The sequence below is a fragment of the Drosophila pseudoobscura genome, chromosome 2 (assembly GCF_009870125.1).
Source record: "Drosophila pseudoobscura strain MV-25-SWS-2005 chromosome 2, UCI_Dpse_MV25, whole genome shotgun sequence".
NCBI classification, from domain to species: Eukaryota; Metazoa; Arthropoda; class Insecta; order Diptera; family Drosophilidae; genus Drosophila; species Drosophila pseudoobscura.
Window position 1 is genome coordinate 30,027,953 of NC_046679.1, and position 15,908 is coordinate 30,043,860.

The 15,908-nt window shown below is 46.8% G+C and overlaps 1 protein-coding gene across 8 annotated transcripts in view; it reads right to left on the reverse strand.

Moving 5' to 3' along the window:
- Positions 1–15,570, reverse strand: part of pros (homeobox protein prospero) — a 54,314-nt gene extending 38,744 nt beyond the window's left edge. For 2 of the 8 annotated variants that reach the window (XM_015182856.2, XM_033376802.1), the window contains exons 1-2: positions 13,928–15,568; positions 4,081–4,129 (exon numbers count right to left, since the gene is read on the reverse strand). The gene's annotated coding sequence lies outside the window, so the exon portion shown is untranslated. Of the gene's footprint in view, positions 1–4,080; positions 4,130–6,794; positions 6,899–8,265; positions 9,071–9,966; positions 10,486–13,927 lie in introns of those variants that run through there. The other 6 variants (XM_033376797.1, XM_033376804.1, XM_033376801.1 and 3 more) reach the window with 6 other exon arrangements.
- Between the last annotated feature and the right edge of the window lie 338 nt (positions 15,571–15,908).

Genomic DNA, 15,908 nt, shown 5'->3' on the forward strand with positions numbered 1-15,908 from the left:
GCAAGCGGCAAGCGGCAGGCAGCCAAGCGTTGAGCTCCCAGCGCGGCGAAATCAAGTCGAGACTAGGAGGAAAATCTAGCCGATTCGCTGCTTATGGAAGCGCAAAGAAATACACCCACTGCCCTCCCCCCCTCCCCACACAGCAGGCCCCACATTGAGTCTGTGCAGCGTGGCAGAACGACAGACCCTCCCACTCTTTCACGAAAGTTCCACTCGCATTATAATTATTATAGTGCCGTGCCGCTTTCGGCCTGGCCAATACGCAGCAAGAAATAAACTCGAAGAACAAAATGGTGAGCACTTCCGCTGCCCGGCCCCAGGCCCCCGCCAGCAGGCAGCAGCTCTCTGCCGTTCAGTCAACCTTCAAGTTGGTCTGTGCCGCACATTTCACGCCCTACCCCCCTGTCCACCTCCACCCCCTATCATTGTTTTAATTGTAAACAATATAAAGATAATCAGAGGCTCGAAATCAGTGCGTGGACGAGGAGCTCTGGAGACCTCAGAGCACGTCCACCTCCACCTCCACCTCCACACAGAAGCGGAAGTGTCGCCGCGGCACAACAAAAAAGCGGAACTACTCTTGAAAGATTTGCGTTGGACAGGCACTGCCACACCATGGGCCACCTTTACCTGTCGCTGTCGCTGTTGCTGCCTCTGGTTCTGGGTCTGGGTCTCTCCCTTGTCGGCTTTCTGTGGCTTTTCATCAGCTTCGGGGGCTGTGGCAACTTCCCTGCCACTGCCGCTGCCACTGAGCCTGTCATGAGTTGTTGCCCCTCGCATATTATTAACGTTTTAATACGTATTTATGCTGCCCCTGCCCCCATCCCATGCCCTGTTTGCTTTTGGTGCGTGCTCTATGGGAAGAGAGGGTGTGTGTCTCCGCTCGACCACTTGTTGGCCAAAGCACGTGGGAAACTGTGCAAAGTGGCCATCGATGCAGCGCCGATTGTCACTACAACCGAAGGGGAGACAGACATTAAGCTTCCGCCTTGGAAAATTCCAAATGGAAATTGCATTATGGCGTGGCGTGGCCTGGCCTGGCCTGGCGATGCTTGAATGATTTTGCACCCAAAAACGAGAGATTCGAGATCAGAGACTACTACTACATCCCCAGACAAGTGCTCGTGCATCCGGTCTGGGCTCTGGGCTCTGGGCTGTGGCTTGCTTTTATGTAAGTCACCAGCGAATGGTTGTATCTCGCTCTCTCTCTCTCTCTGTCTGGCTATAGATACTAAATACTAGATAGAGAGACACATTAGATGGCAGCGCACAGATGCTCGTACTCTGACTTGTCGTCCATGCATGCCGCGCACCAAATACGAAATAAATTACACTTGATTATCTTGTTGCGCGCCGCCTGGCTGCTGCTCGACTCTGATGCTCTGATGCTGCCACTGCAATACCATTTTGCCACCCAATGTCCGAAATAAAGATTAAATGTCACACGGGTACTCATAAACCCGAAGATCAGATGCCCTCTAGGCGGCTCTGGCAGGCGATTGGATCTTCAAAATATCTTCAGCTGGTTCTTTGGTTAGTTTTCTATCAAGAAATGCCTTGAGACCTTTGGAAATGCCGCTCAGTTCTGGAAAGCCTTTGCTGCCAGAGATCTGTGGATCTAATGGATACTTTTCTGCCGTAGTTCCAGGGATCTATTTTCTGCCTTAGTTTCGAGGATATATTCGACCCTCTTCTGCCTTAGTTCGATGCCTCTAGTGGACTTTCTTCCGCCTTAGTTCTCTTCCTCGAATGGCCACTCTTCTGCCTTAGTTATAGGCATCTAGTGGACCCTCTTCTGCCTTAGTTCCAAGGATCTATTGGACCCTCTTCTGCCTTAATTCCCTGCCTCTAATGGGCCCCCTTCTGCCTTAGTTCTCTGCCTCTCATAGACCCCCTTCTGCCTTAGTTCTCTGCCTCTTATAGACCCCCTTCTGCCTTAGTTCCAAGGATCTATTGCCTCCTCTTCTACCTCCATTGGCCCATCCATTCTGTACAGAGAGAGACCCTGCTACCCTCGTTTCGATGACAAGTTCTACAAGTCATTTAGCGACTTAATTTCCAGCAGCAGCGCCGCGACTCATTCGTTGGGGATTGGGGGCTGAGTTAGAGATCACTAGAGGGTGGGGGGGTTTGGGGGCTTGGGGTATGGGGTTTGCTCAGCGAGGCGTGCAACTTTGTCCGGCGCTCAAGTGCCATTGGCCGGCGGTCGAGCAAGAGCCACGGCTACAGGGCTCTATAGTATATGGTGCTTTATTTAATTCCAGATAATCATTGCGACTTGTTGCTCTCCGATGTCCGATGTCTCTGTCTGCTGTGTGTCTGTTCTGTGCCTGTTCTGTGGTGCTGCTGTTCTGCCGCTGCCGCTGCTGTTCTGTTGCTTTTTAGGGTAATTTTCTTTTTGCAATTGAATGAATTTGCGTTTCAGCGGTGCCGCTCAGGCCTCATTGTCCGGCTCTTCAATAAGAGATTATTTGAGGACGGCTGTTAGATGTACATTTAGATGGTTGCGCTACGTTGCATGGTAGAAATTTTCACTTCCGTTCTTAAAACGATTTCCGGCTGGGCCATCGGGCCATCGAGCATCGAGCCATCGAGCCATCAGAGGAGTTGTCGGTGCATGGCGAAACGAAGGTCCGAAAAACTTTCTACATTAGAAATTTCACCTGCCTGGTGGCTGGGTCTGGGTTTGGGTCCGGGTCTGATGCTGGGGCTTCTCGTACGAGGCATGTATGTTGCCTGGTAAACTTTCTTAGCCAAGAACAAAGCAAACAACTTGGCGGGGGAGTGGAAGTGGGTGTGGCAGTGGCAGCTCCATTGTGCGCCTAAAAGTCAACTTTAATTTTGCATTTTTCATAAGTAGCCTTAGGTGCACTTACTTATGCGGAGTACAAGAGGAGGAGGTGGAGGAGGAAAAGCAGGGGAGGGTGGAGGAGCAGCAGCAGTCCGAGTGAAAAGAAAACAACAAAACACAAACCAAAGGGGGCTTGGAGGAGGGGTTGGGCACATGAGGCATGGCTAAAGGACTCAAGCAGCCAGAAGAGGCCAAAGTTCTCACTGGAAATGTGCGGGAAGGCGGGTGTGTGTGTGTGTGCGCACAAAAGTTGGTAATAAAAAGTCAAAACAGCAGCAGTAAAAAAAGGGCCAGCCAAAGCAGCAACAAACTCATTTACACGGCATCGAGCATGGGATAATAACGAGTCCTGCCCGGCCCCTGCTCCTGCCCTGGTAAACCTTAAGACTTGCTTCCTTCTACGAGTACAAGTATTTTGTCGCTTAAGCTGAAAATAATTGCAGCAGCGGCAGCAAGCCTCCTGCTTGTTGCTTCCAGGCGGAGTCGGAGGGGGAGGGGGAGGGGGAGACACACGTAAGTGCGGCACAACGTGGCGGCGGCGGCGTCTGCTGTCAGCAAAAGGATAACACGGCGCATCATTATACACACACACACAGAGGACGCCCCCTCCACGCCCCATACACATGCAACTTCAGCAATTTCCGTTTCCGCTGCTGCTGTAGCTGTTGCACTGCCTCCAGCCTCCTGCCTCCTGCCTCCCGCCTCCTTTCTATTTCCATTTCTAACCACCTTCTTCCAACTGTAGGACTGTTGCAAAGGCAAAGAAAATGTGTCTGACGAGGCAGCATTCGGGGCAATGTTGCGTGAAGAGTAGGAGAAAATTGAAACGGACACAGGGCAAGGCAGGGCGGTGCAGGGCGGTGCAGGGCGGTGCAGGGCGGTGCAGGGCCCCTCTGCCACGTCACTTTTCTTTGCCATTTCATCTTAAGTAGCACACAAATAAACAAAAGCAACGCCAGCAAACAGACTGTAGAGCGGCCCACAAAGGCGCCTCCTCCATATGGCAGCACTTTTCGATTAAGGATAACCCCCCGTCCCGCCTTCCCCCCATCCGTCTAGGTCTCAGTGTGTGTGTGTGTGTGTGTTGACTTTCTAATTAAAAAATGAAGTCCACTCGAGCACAAAGGCGTTTCATTAGACCAAGAGACTGGACTTTGGCTCAGACTTAAAGCTATAAAAAAAAAACAGAGATGCATGCATAGGGGGGCGGGAGGGGCGCGTTTACTTACCAAAATTTAAGCGGCTTTCTCATTGGATAACTTCTCGATATGGTGTAACCTGCAAGCAAAAAGCAGAACAATTGCACCAGAGGCAACACAAGGCTGTGATTAGTAATCGGAACGATTGATGGAAGTAATTTTTTTTTGTATGGCTGTGAACAAGAAATGGTGATAGATCTACTGGGAGCTTTAAGGCTTGGCAAAACCCTCGAGAAAATCCCCAAAAATCTTTGAATTGAACAAAAAATATTCTGCAAAAGTTAAAATTAAAAAAAGACTAAAAAAATGTGATAATCTTTCTCCAAAATAAATAGAAAACTGGAAGCCCTATGGCCTGGGGGTTTATCTGTTTCTAATTTTGGTTCAGAAATCGTTAGAGGATTTCTTAAAGTTCTTTTTGGTTTTTTGTTTTTTTTTGGTTATGCTTTTTGAGAGCACCAATACCATTTGCGATATTTTACCCTTAATTTTAACAGTTACAAAGCCAGAGGCGAGTGCGGGCCGCTCATGACAGAGCGGGTACAGCAGTCCAGGGACGACTGGACTCGGCCCCGCCACCAGGTGGCAGAGCCAGAGCCAGAAGCATCATTCCTGGTGCAGATGCAGGTGCGGTTTCAGATTCGGATTCGGATGTTGGCGGCGCATTTCTCGGCATCAAAGGGGGAATTCACACAAAGGTCGTGGGTCAAAGGGGGACAACACAAATCACTGAAGCGCTGCGGTCGACACGGAAGTCGAGGGGTCGAAGGGTCGATGGGTCGAAGGGGCACACTAAAACGCACTTTTCTCTCGGAGCGCAAAAAACAAAATAATTTTCTTCATTTCTGCCTTCATTTACATTTAAGGCACAGCCGCGTGGCATGCCACATGTGTTGCCCAGTGCCCACCACTAGATGCCGGCGAACACCTAAAGTTATGCTTCACTTTTCACTCTGTTTGGGATTCGGCTTTCGGGTTTCGCTTTTCGTTTAAGTTTTAGTTAATTTAATTTGTCGGTTATTCTTATTTGTTGCATCCACAAGGTTTTGCCAAAAAAGGTTTGTTGCCGCAGCGCTTTTCATGTTGCAAGTTTAATTTAGAATTTCGAGCATTTTCGTTTGTGTGATTTTTTGTGTTGTTTTTATTTTAAAACTTATTTCTGTGCTTTTTTTCGTTGGATTTTGATTTGGAATTTCTGTTTAAAGCGAAAAAAGATAAAAATTTGATTTTATAAATGATTAAAACTTGAAAAAATTATTTTAATTAGTTTTACAAAGAAAAAAACTTGAATAAATATTTTAAATTGCTTTTATTAGGGGAAAAATAATTAAATAATTTAAATGGATTTAAAAAATATTTAAAACTAAATACATAATTTAAAAAGATTTTATATATAAAAAAACTTAAATAAAAGAATAATAAATTCATTTTATAAACAGTAAAACTTAAATAAATAGTTTTAATCTAATATTATAAAAAACACAATTTAAATAAATAATTTTAATTAATTTAAATAAATATACAAACTTATTATTATTATTATTTATTATAATTTAAATTGATTTTGAAATAGAATAGAATTTTGAATTGAATTGAAATAGAAAAACGTAAATAAAATAATTATAATTGACTTTATAAATATTACAACTTGAATAAATAATTTAAATAAATTGTATCAATAGAAAAACTTAAATAAAAAGAGGATAAAATGGGAGATGAATAATTTTTATGAAAATTATATATTCAATTAATAAAGATTACATTTTTTTCTTTTTATGTTAGTTAAAATAATTAAATAAATATTTTTACAAATAACTAAAAATTTTGTAATATTTCTTCATATTTGATTTATTGTTTTTTTTTCATTTGTTTATTGCTCCACTGTTTTCTAACACAGATTTCTCATATTTTTTAAATTTATTTGTAATTTAACTTCACAGTTTCATTGGCTTTGTTTTTTGTTTGTTTTTTGTTGTTGTTTGGGGATCACTTTGTCACTTTGTTTTTGTTAAATATTTTTTTGTAGACACCCAGAGAGCCCTGCAAGTCCTTCCCCAAAATCCTGGGACATACCATCGCTGACTCAAAGGCTAAAAACACGGTGGAACACGGCCAGAACTGACTGCCTGCCGTGTTTTGTTGGCTGTGTGTTGTTCCCTGGCTGAGTGACCAACTGACTAAGGACGAAGGACCTTCTGACTGGCTGGCTGGCTGATGCTGCTGCTGGCAGTCTGCCGCTACTTCGGTCGCTGCTGCCGCATCTGCTGCTGGCCAAGACGATCAAATGTCTCACAAGAAACGAAGAGCCGAAGCTCTGTGGCACAGTGTGTGTGAAAGTATTTATATAAAATTAGAGGAATGCCTCACTGTCGGTGTGTGTGTGTGTGTGTATTCAACTATATAAGTATCCCTGTCTCTCTGTCTGTGTGTGTGTGTGTGAGTGTACAAGTTGCTGACAAAGTCAGAGCGGGCGTCAGAGCGCTGCGGCGAATCTGAGGCGGAGGCGTCTCCTCGGGGCGCTTAATAGTAGATAATTTCCTGGAAAGTTTTTACCCCGTCAAAGCCCCCCAAGACGCCGTGGAGGCCAATGCGCAGGCAGGATAATTGCTGGCCAACTTGTCGTATGCGCAATGTTCTGTTTGCCACAGCAAGTGGCGTCTTGTTTTGTGTTTTCTGCATGTGTGTGTGTGTGTGCGGTTGCCACTTTGGTTGGCTAATCGAGCGCCTAACCCCCCCCCACGTACCACAAGACGAGAGAGCAGCAAACCGGCATTCGATGCACTAATTGAGGAGGATCTGTGTGGCAGGAGGCAGCCTTACGATCGATACAGATAGCGATAGCGACAGCGATTGATAATTGATTATATATTTATGTATTATTTTTATTTAATTTATTTATTTTTTTTTATTTGTTTAATTTTAAAATTGATTCTTCACTTAGCTTCAGGCTTTATTCGATTATTATTTATTTTTATTTTTATTTGTTTTTTTTTGTGGGTTTGTTGTTTGTTTTTTTTAATTGAAATTTAATCTGAATTGTATGGGTTTTATTTAGTAATTTTTACACAAGTCGAGAGACGGCATTCGTCGTCGTCGTCGTCGTCGTCGGCGTCTTGTCGTCGGAGAAAGACAGGCAGAAACGCAAGCAAAAACTTCTGCCAGCGCGCGTGACTAGAAACGTACTGAATTTCGTATTCAAGGATTCGAAAGTAAAGATGTCCTGCCAGAGTGCTGCTTGCTGCCTGCCGATGCTGCTGCTGCTGCTGCTGCAGTCAACGTATGCCCCGTAAGTGTGTGCAACACTTTCTTGCAAGGCAAAGCCGTGCCCCAAACCCATCTACTACCTAGCTGCAGCAGCAGCTCCTTTTTCGTATATACTCGCCTCGCCGGAGGAGAGCGAGCGCTCTTTTAAATATATGTATATCCCATATAATAATATATAATATTATTTATATATGTATTAGACGACGCCGGCAGAGGCAGCAGATAATTTCCTACACGCAGCAGGAGCAGAAGCAGAAGCAGGAGCAGAATCAAGGACCAGAAGGAGTCGCAGTAAGTGCAAGTAAGTGTGCGCCTGCTCACAGATACACACACACACACCAATACGAAGAAACCCACCAAGGAAGGAGCCAGCCGAAGTCCGAGTCCGAGTCCGAGTCCCGAGCAGCCACTGAGGGGCGGCTGGGGCACGGCACGAGTCTGGCGTGTGAGTGGATGTGTGGGGGGCAAGGCAAGGCAAGGCGAGACGAGGCGACCGTACGCGCGCGTAGCTTAAGAAGAACTAGAAGAGAAGAAGCAGGCAGGCAGCAAGCGGCAGCAGGCGACAGCCTTCGAGCTTCGAGGCGGAGGCTGCCACACACACACACACACACAGGCACTAGCCGAAGCTGCACGAAGCAGGCTGGCGCCGACGTGCTGCTGCTGCTGCTTCTGCCTCTGCTGCCAGGCGTAGGTGTTGTTGCTTATGATAATGTAATGCACACACACACACACGTAGACGCCAGCAGAGAGACGACTACGACGCAATTAGAAAGCAGAGAAACCGAGACCCGAAGCAGCCGAAAAACATCAGCCGAAGGCAGAAGGCAGAAGGCATTCCCTGCCATTCTTCGTGGGCGGAAACGGAAATGGAAATGGAAACCAGAACGTCTGAAAGGACGCTCGCTCTCTCTCTCTCTGTCTCTGGCACAGACACATGCACATTTCGCTTACCCGTCGGAGGATTCGTAGGATATTCGTAGGATATTCGGAGGAGTCTGAGCCGCAAACACCCGCACGTGGAGTTTTGGCTTTGTCGATTTCGTATAAAAAATATATACAAATAATAATAATACGGTACGTATATAATATTATACTTATAAAAAATGTTGCCAACAATCTTTTTGCTTTGTACTTTTGATTTTTGTAATTTTCATAATTTTTGTTTCTCTTCTTGTTCGGTTTTTGTTTTTTTGTTTTGTTTTTTTTGTAGTCGTTCCAAACTTAAAAAATGAGCTGATGATTGTGGAGAAAGTAGGCAAAGGCAAAGGCAAACAGGACTCAAACAATAACTGAGAAACGCATAACTGAGAGAAAGTTCTTCGAGAGAGAAAGTTCTTCCTGGAGAGACACTTGAGAAATCGTTCGCTTTTAGCCGGTAAATGTTTTCTTTTTTCTTCCGATCGTTTTTCGTTTTTCGATTTTCGATATTTCGTTGCCAGGACTTTGGTTTTCGTTTTCGTTTTCGGAGGATCTTGTGATCTACGAAATGGCCTTCTTTTTTGCGGTGGCGGAGAGGGGGAATTTTTTTTCGTTTTGTTTCTGTTAGTTTTAGTTGCTGATTTTGTTTGTTGTTGTTGTTGTTGAGTTTTTTTGAGTGCACGCAAACTTAATACTTAAAAATAAATGAAAACGTAATTGAAAAATCCGAAAATAAAAATTAGTTTGTACGACGACGTTGATGTGAAGCTTTGTACTAAAAATGCGAAAAATTATTTCGCCGCGAATAGGCCGAGAGGACGACCGCTGACGGTGTCGTAGTCGTTGTCGCGCGACTCTCTGCCCCAGCGCCGGCATCCTGGCGGCTGTCCGTGTGTGTGTGGGGGAAGCATACATGTATTGGCTGGCAGGCAGGACATCAGTCCCACACCAGCAACAGCCGGGGAAACAACGCCGAGCAGCAGCAGGCAAAAAAAAATGTTTGCCCGCCGCCGCCGCCGCCGCAGCCGCGAAAAAATACGCGAACGCAGGCAGCGGCAGAGGCAGCGCAAACACACAGCAGGCGGCCCCCACATCCCATGGGGAGGCCCCCTCCCCCCCTTTGCAAATAAAATCCGCGGCAGCGACGCCACCCACACGAAAAAGGGAATGAATGCAAAAACAGGATATGCACACACACACACACACACGTCCGTGTGGAGGGGAGCATTCGCTCTCTCTCTGTCTCTCTCTCTCTGGCCGTCTCTCTCTGTCCGTCTCTCTTTGAGCTAGAGCTAGTGCGCATTGCAAATACTCTCCAAATACATGGAGGGGCAAGCGTGGGCAGCGCTGCCCCCTGCCAAATGGTGTATGTGAGGCGCCACCCCTGATGATGGATTCAAGGATTCCCAGAGATTTTCAGCGCCTTGGCTCCAAGACAAGTTTCCTCTAAGCGAATGGCAGTCCTCAAAGGATGTGCCGTCGGCATTTGCCAAATGTTTCACGGCGAATGTTTTTTTTGGGGGTTTTGGTTGGGGAAATGCTCAGATGCTCAGCAAAAACGCTGAAAATTAGAGGTCCAGTGAATGGGCAAGGGAAATGGACCAATTTTGGGCAAAGTTTTCCAAAGCAAGCACGTGGCGGGCTCTTAAGAGATGCTAACAAGTAGTTTTTCCTATCAAATGATCCCCAAAAATGTTTGAAGAGTAAGTGGGGGGTGGATTGTGGATCACGTACAGGACAATTTACTGATGTTATTTATCCATAGCTGTGTTCAGTTTCTCTCTCGTGTCCACAGCTACATCTACGGCTGGCAGTTGGCGTTGATTGAGGCGGCAGTTCGTTGCGATTGCGGTTGCGGTTGAGGATGTGGGCATCTTTGTCTGCGTCGCCGTCGCCGTGTACGTGGAGCGATCCGGGCGATCCGGCTGGGGCGGTTCCCCGGCCAGTTGCAGTGCGTCAAAGTATCTATCGGATTGCGACAGCCTCAATGGGAATGCAAACATGAGAGAGCCCCGATCAAGCACCGGCTTTTCCTGCCAACAAATTAATGGGGTTTTATCCTTTGGGCATCGACATCCTGAAGGGGGTGGGGAGCGGGGCGGTGGATCAGCGGACGACGACGCAGACGTTGGGGGGACTCTGGCCGGTGGGGATCGCAGGAGTCGCTGGAGTCGTTGGCAGGCGTGGATTAATTTGGTTTTATAATTTCTTTGGTCTTTGGGGGGCGGGCGATTAAAACTCAATATGAGTTGTCAAAAAAATCCATCAAATGATTCTGTGATTAGAATTTTGTTAGCTTTCAATCGAAGGAGTTGTTATTGCAGCACACACGCACGCACACGCACACACACCCCTATATAGGGGTGGGTAGGGGGTTGGGTGGGCATATATTAGATATACAGATATATATATTTGTATATATAATATTTTATTTCATTTATTTTATTGTATATAAATCGTGTTTGACACTCGAACGCGTAGAGGCTCAGCCGCCCACGGAGGGCGCGCGGCGGAGGCGGAGGCGTCGGAGGCGGAGGCGGCGAACGCGCGCGCACTTTGCACCCATTTATATATATATATATATAATATATACTATATATATAGAATAGATATATATATATATATATAATAAAATGTGGGGAGGCGTTGGCGTTTTTTAGAAAATAAGCAACTCCGAAATTGAACCGAACCGAACTTGCAACAGACTCTGTCTGACGCTGCCGTTACCGTTGCTGCACCGTTGCTGCACCGCTGCTGTACCGTTACTCGGGTCTCAGGCTACTGAGCCGCCGCGTGACGCTTTCCTTTTTTGGGGCTCGAAAGGCGAGATGTCCTGTGCTGTCCTGTGCCGTGCGGTGCGTCGAGCCGAGAATATAAAAAAGCAATGTTCTACTCAAAAGACGTCCAAAAGCCGTATGCCACGTACGGTGCACGGCCGTTTCCCGATGCCGATGCCGATAGATGCGTTGCGTTGCGTTGCGTTGCCTTGCGTTACGTTTCTCGTTCGGCGTTTCATCATTCGCGCCACACGCCACGGCCATGGACAGGGGACACTCCAGTACATGGTTTCAAGCCAGCCTCTGCCTCTGCCAACCGCCAAAAAAAGCTACAGACGCGCAAAATGCAGCGCTCTACGCCCCCCCACTGGCTCTAAGCCCCCTCCTGCCCCCCTCTTTGTATGTAAAAGCAGCTCTGTTTAAGTTTTTTTCCTTTCCCGAAAGTTCGCGCGCGCAAAAATGGTCAAGGGGGCTGGGGGGAGGCATGTATCCCGACGCGTCGTCTATGTACTCCACTCGATGTGCGAATGAAGCGCAGCCAAGGGGCCGGCCAGGGGGTGGGTGGGCGACTGCCCACCAAGAAATAGAAAAAACTTGGGCTCTGACTCTACGCAATGTCTACGCGACCACACTTCCGGCCCAGCGCCCACAGTGGGCGCCCCAACCCCCCGCGCCACACTCTCGCACCCCCCCTTTTCGAGCCGACCAACCAGGCAGAGCGACGACAAAGAAAATGCAGCTGCAGCCGACCTCCAGCCCACCGGCCACCTCACCCAGTGGCTACTCCACAGCATCCTCCGCCTCCTCATCATCATCATCGTTCTTGCAACGCACAAATCACACAGGGAGTGAGGAGGGAGGGGGGGGCCATTTGCTTGCTGCACGTGCTGGGCCTCCATGAACAGCTGCTGGCTGCAGCCTGGCTCCTGCTCCTGCTCCTCCAGCATCTGCAGCCATGTAAAAGTTACGAGTAAATAAGATGCGAATGCAGCATCCAAGAGGGGCATGGGGCATGGGGCATGGGGGGGTGTTGGGTGCAACTTCTAAAAATAAGCCGAAAAGAGACAACACAACCAAAAAGAAGAGAAACAACCGTCGTGCTTCAAGTGCATTGCCTTGCAGCGTTGCATCCTTTCGGGTTGCACTCGCTCTAGCCCTCTCTCTCTCTCTCTCCCTCTCCCTCTCTTTCTCTCTGGCTCAAATGCGCAGCAGCTGCCTATCTCTTTCTGTTGCTGCACATGAAGTTCTCGGTGGGGCGATGGGGGCTTTGGGGCTTTCCTTTTTTCCCATCTAAACTGTGGCAAGTCGTGGCGTCGACAGCGATGCTCACGTCGCCGTTGACGCTGACGCAGACGCTGCTGCCTTCTGCTGCTATTTACTAGTACATGCCCCCTGCCTCTGCCACACTGCCTCTGCCTCTGCTATCTTCTAGTTGGCAATTGCATTGCCTTGCACTGCATTTCTCCTGTTAGGGGAAACGCTGCTGCTCCTGGTTGTTGCCGCTGCATTGCGCATGTCCTTGTTTACATTATGTGCACGGCCCACACATTGCACTTGTGCCTGTGTGTGTGGGAGTAACTGGTACGAGTGTGTGTCTGTGTAGAAAAGCAAAAAGTCTACAACTACAACTAAACCAGGGCCAACACAGCAGGCAGCAGGCAGCAGCAACACCATTCCCGATGCCGATTCCCATTCCGATGCCGTGGCTGCGGCTCTGTTGCATGCTGCTACTGCAGCTGAACGCCGCCGCCCCACAGCAGCGAACAACGACAACGACGATGACCAACACGAAACGAAGGTCTCGCCTTTCGTTGGGGCTTCCTTTGTGATCTTGAAAGGGTCTGGGGATAGAACTACGTGCTGGATCTTGATTTATAGCTTTTAGGGGACCTCTTGGGTCTTATTTGATAGAGGAAATTCCAAGGAATTCACGGAGAAGATCAAGAAGACAGCAATTATCGTATAAATACGATCAGATCTCAGGTTTTTGGGAGTATTTTTTGTGTAGATTATATATCTACTGGAAGGCAAGCCTCCTGCGCCAACCCCTGGCTCACCAGCTTCGCTTATGCATCAGCTTTTAAGAAGCACCTCTTGTAGAAACTGTACCTATTTCATCTAACTAATAGATCCATACAGCTAAGGGCCATATTGGCCTATGTGGGGCTCCGTTGAGGGCTAATATATACATATATACACTATGGGGCAACCCCTGGCTCACTCGCTTTACTTTCTGGAATCAGCGGGCATCAGTCTTTATCTTTCAAATGAGGTTTTCTTGTAGACTGTGTACTATTTTCATCTAAATTATATATGTATCTACTGGAAGGCACGCCTCCTGCGCACTCGCTGGAATTTAGATCATTCATCATCTTTTAAGGAGGATCTCCTATAGACTGTGTACCTCCTGCTCACTCGCTTTGCACGAGCGTCAACCTCTGGCTCACTTGCTGGCAATAAGATCATTCATCATCTTTTAAGGGAAGATCTCTGGTAGACATTTGTACATATATATAAGGCAAGTCTCCTGCAAACTTGAGACCCCCCGGCTCACTCGCCTTGCTAACTGGAATCTTTAGGAATCAGTCATCATCTTTTGAGGAGGTTCTCTTATAGACTGTGTAGCTCTTTCATCAAAATTATATACATACACCCCTTAAAAATTCGCTTTTATAGTGCGCCAACCCCTGGCTCACGCGCTTCGCCTGCTCGCGCAGATATGAGTTAAATATCGGACGACGACGAGGACCCAAAACATTTGTATGTAAACGAGTAATATAATATAGTGACATGTAGAGTATAATAGAGTTTAATATCTTTCCACTCCCTTTTCTCCGAACTGATTGAAGCCTTAAAGATGGTATTATTATTATTATATATAGATGATATTCTACAGCCTTCAGCTTCCTTGTACTTACCCTCAAATAAAAGTACATCGAAAAAATATCACATCACAACATTATTTGTTTTTTTTTGCATTTGATATTCCGCATAGCATATTTTTAAGTTCCTTCTTAATTTTTTCTTCACTTCAGTTCCTTCTCCCTTTTCTGCTTTCCCCTTAATTTTTTTGTTTTAATTTTTTCTAATTTTCTTTGAATTTTTTTTTGTTTTGATTTTGTTTTTTTTTTTGGTAAATAATTATAAGAAAATTTTGCACTTGTAAAATTTAGCGTTTAATTTTGTTGTTGTTGTTGCTCTCATAGACTTTTTGGTTGATTTTTAAAAATTTTCAGGTAATTTCGTAGTGTGTGTGTTTATTTTTTGTTCTTCCTTCGTTCTTTGTATCCTTTCGATCTTCCAAAACGTGGGGGGCCGAAATGCACAATATATATGTATATATAATCGATATATAATGATAATTAACTGAAGATCTACGTCTGAATTTGTAGAAACTGAGTAGAAAACTGAGTCGAGACGATGTTGGTCGGAACCTTGGGGCCGAGACGTTGTATGCGACGGAATGGTGACGAGACGATAACGAGACGATCGAGAAATCAAATTCAGACGCTTTAATTTTGCTTCAAATCGGAATCGATGCGAAACTGGGAACTTAAACTGGGAGTTGCTTCCTTCCTTCCTCTCCTTTTCTTTCCTTTTCTTTCCTTTAATTAATTTCTTCTGGACTGACGGACTGCTGATGAATGCCTGCTTCTATATAGTATATAATCTATATATATATTTGTTTGGATCTGGAACTCTTGTTTGTTGTTGTTTTTGTTGTTGTTGTTGTTGTTGCTTACAAACGGAAATGTTGCGTCGTGTGTGGCTGCTTTTGTGTCTTATCGAGCGATGATGATTATTATTTCGGTTATCGATTGAGCGACGATCGACAATCGATTGGTGGCAAAAAATGTAACTCTGTCTATTTTTTTTGTATTTGTTGTTGGCTGGCTGGTTTTTGTTGTTGTTGTTGTTGGGAAATGAGGAAAAACTGCGTTACATTCTGCTGCCGGCGTTTACATTGTCTGGTTTTTTTTTTGGTGTTTAGAGTCGCATTCAAGACGGCATCGATACCATTCGGGGCGGCTCCGCACCGGACACCCTCAGGGCGTATGGTGGGGCAGGAGAAGGCCTTGGCAGCATTTTGGGTGGCACGAAGGACGGGGGTCGGGGGGTGGAGGAGGATGGGAGGCAGGTAGGTGTCTCTAATGTTCTTACCCTGCCTCTCTCTCGCTCGCTCTCTGAGTCTCTCTCTCTCTCTCTCGCTGTCTCTGGTTGCACTTCAAGTCATTTTGCACACACTTTCACTTTCACATTCACTTTGCTTTCTCTGTCTCTGTCTCTGCGTTTTTTTGGGGGTTGCGGAGGTGGGGGGGGGGAGGGGAGACTGCGTCAACGGCTTGGGGTTTTTTTTCCACAGTGATTTATGCAGATGCAAAGACTGCGTATCTGCGTATCTACGTATCTGCGAACCTGCCTGCCTGCCTGCCTAGCACTGCCTGCTGCCTGCTGCAGGACCCTGGACCCTGGACACTGGACGCACAAGGAGACAAGTACCCGAGGAGCAGAAAAAACGCCGCAGCTTGTTTCGCGTTTAGCAGTTTTCTGTTGCAATGTTCTGTTCTGCAAAAATTGTTAACGATGACGGGGCCCCAGAGTCGCCGCCGTCGCTGTCGCTGTCGATGGTGCCGTCGCTGCAGCGCTTTGATTATGAAGTCCCTGCCCGTGCTCCTGCTGATCCTTGCCCGCTGTCCGGGCGCGGAAAAAATGGGAATTCCGCGGCAGCAGCGCCAACAGAAATGTCCAGCGTCCTTTTTGCCTTTTTTGGTTTGCTTTGGTTTTGGCTGCGACTGCGGCGGCAGCAGCACAAACACACATACACACACATGCAATGCTGGACAAATCCAAAAACACACACACACACACACACATAGAGAGAAACAGAGAAACAGACAG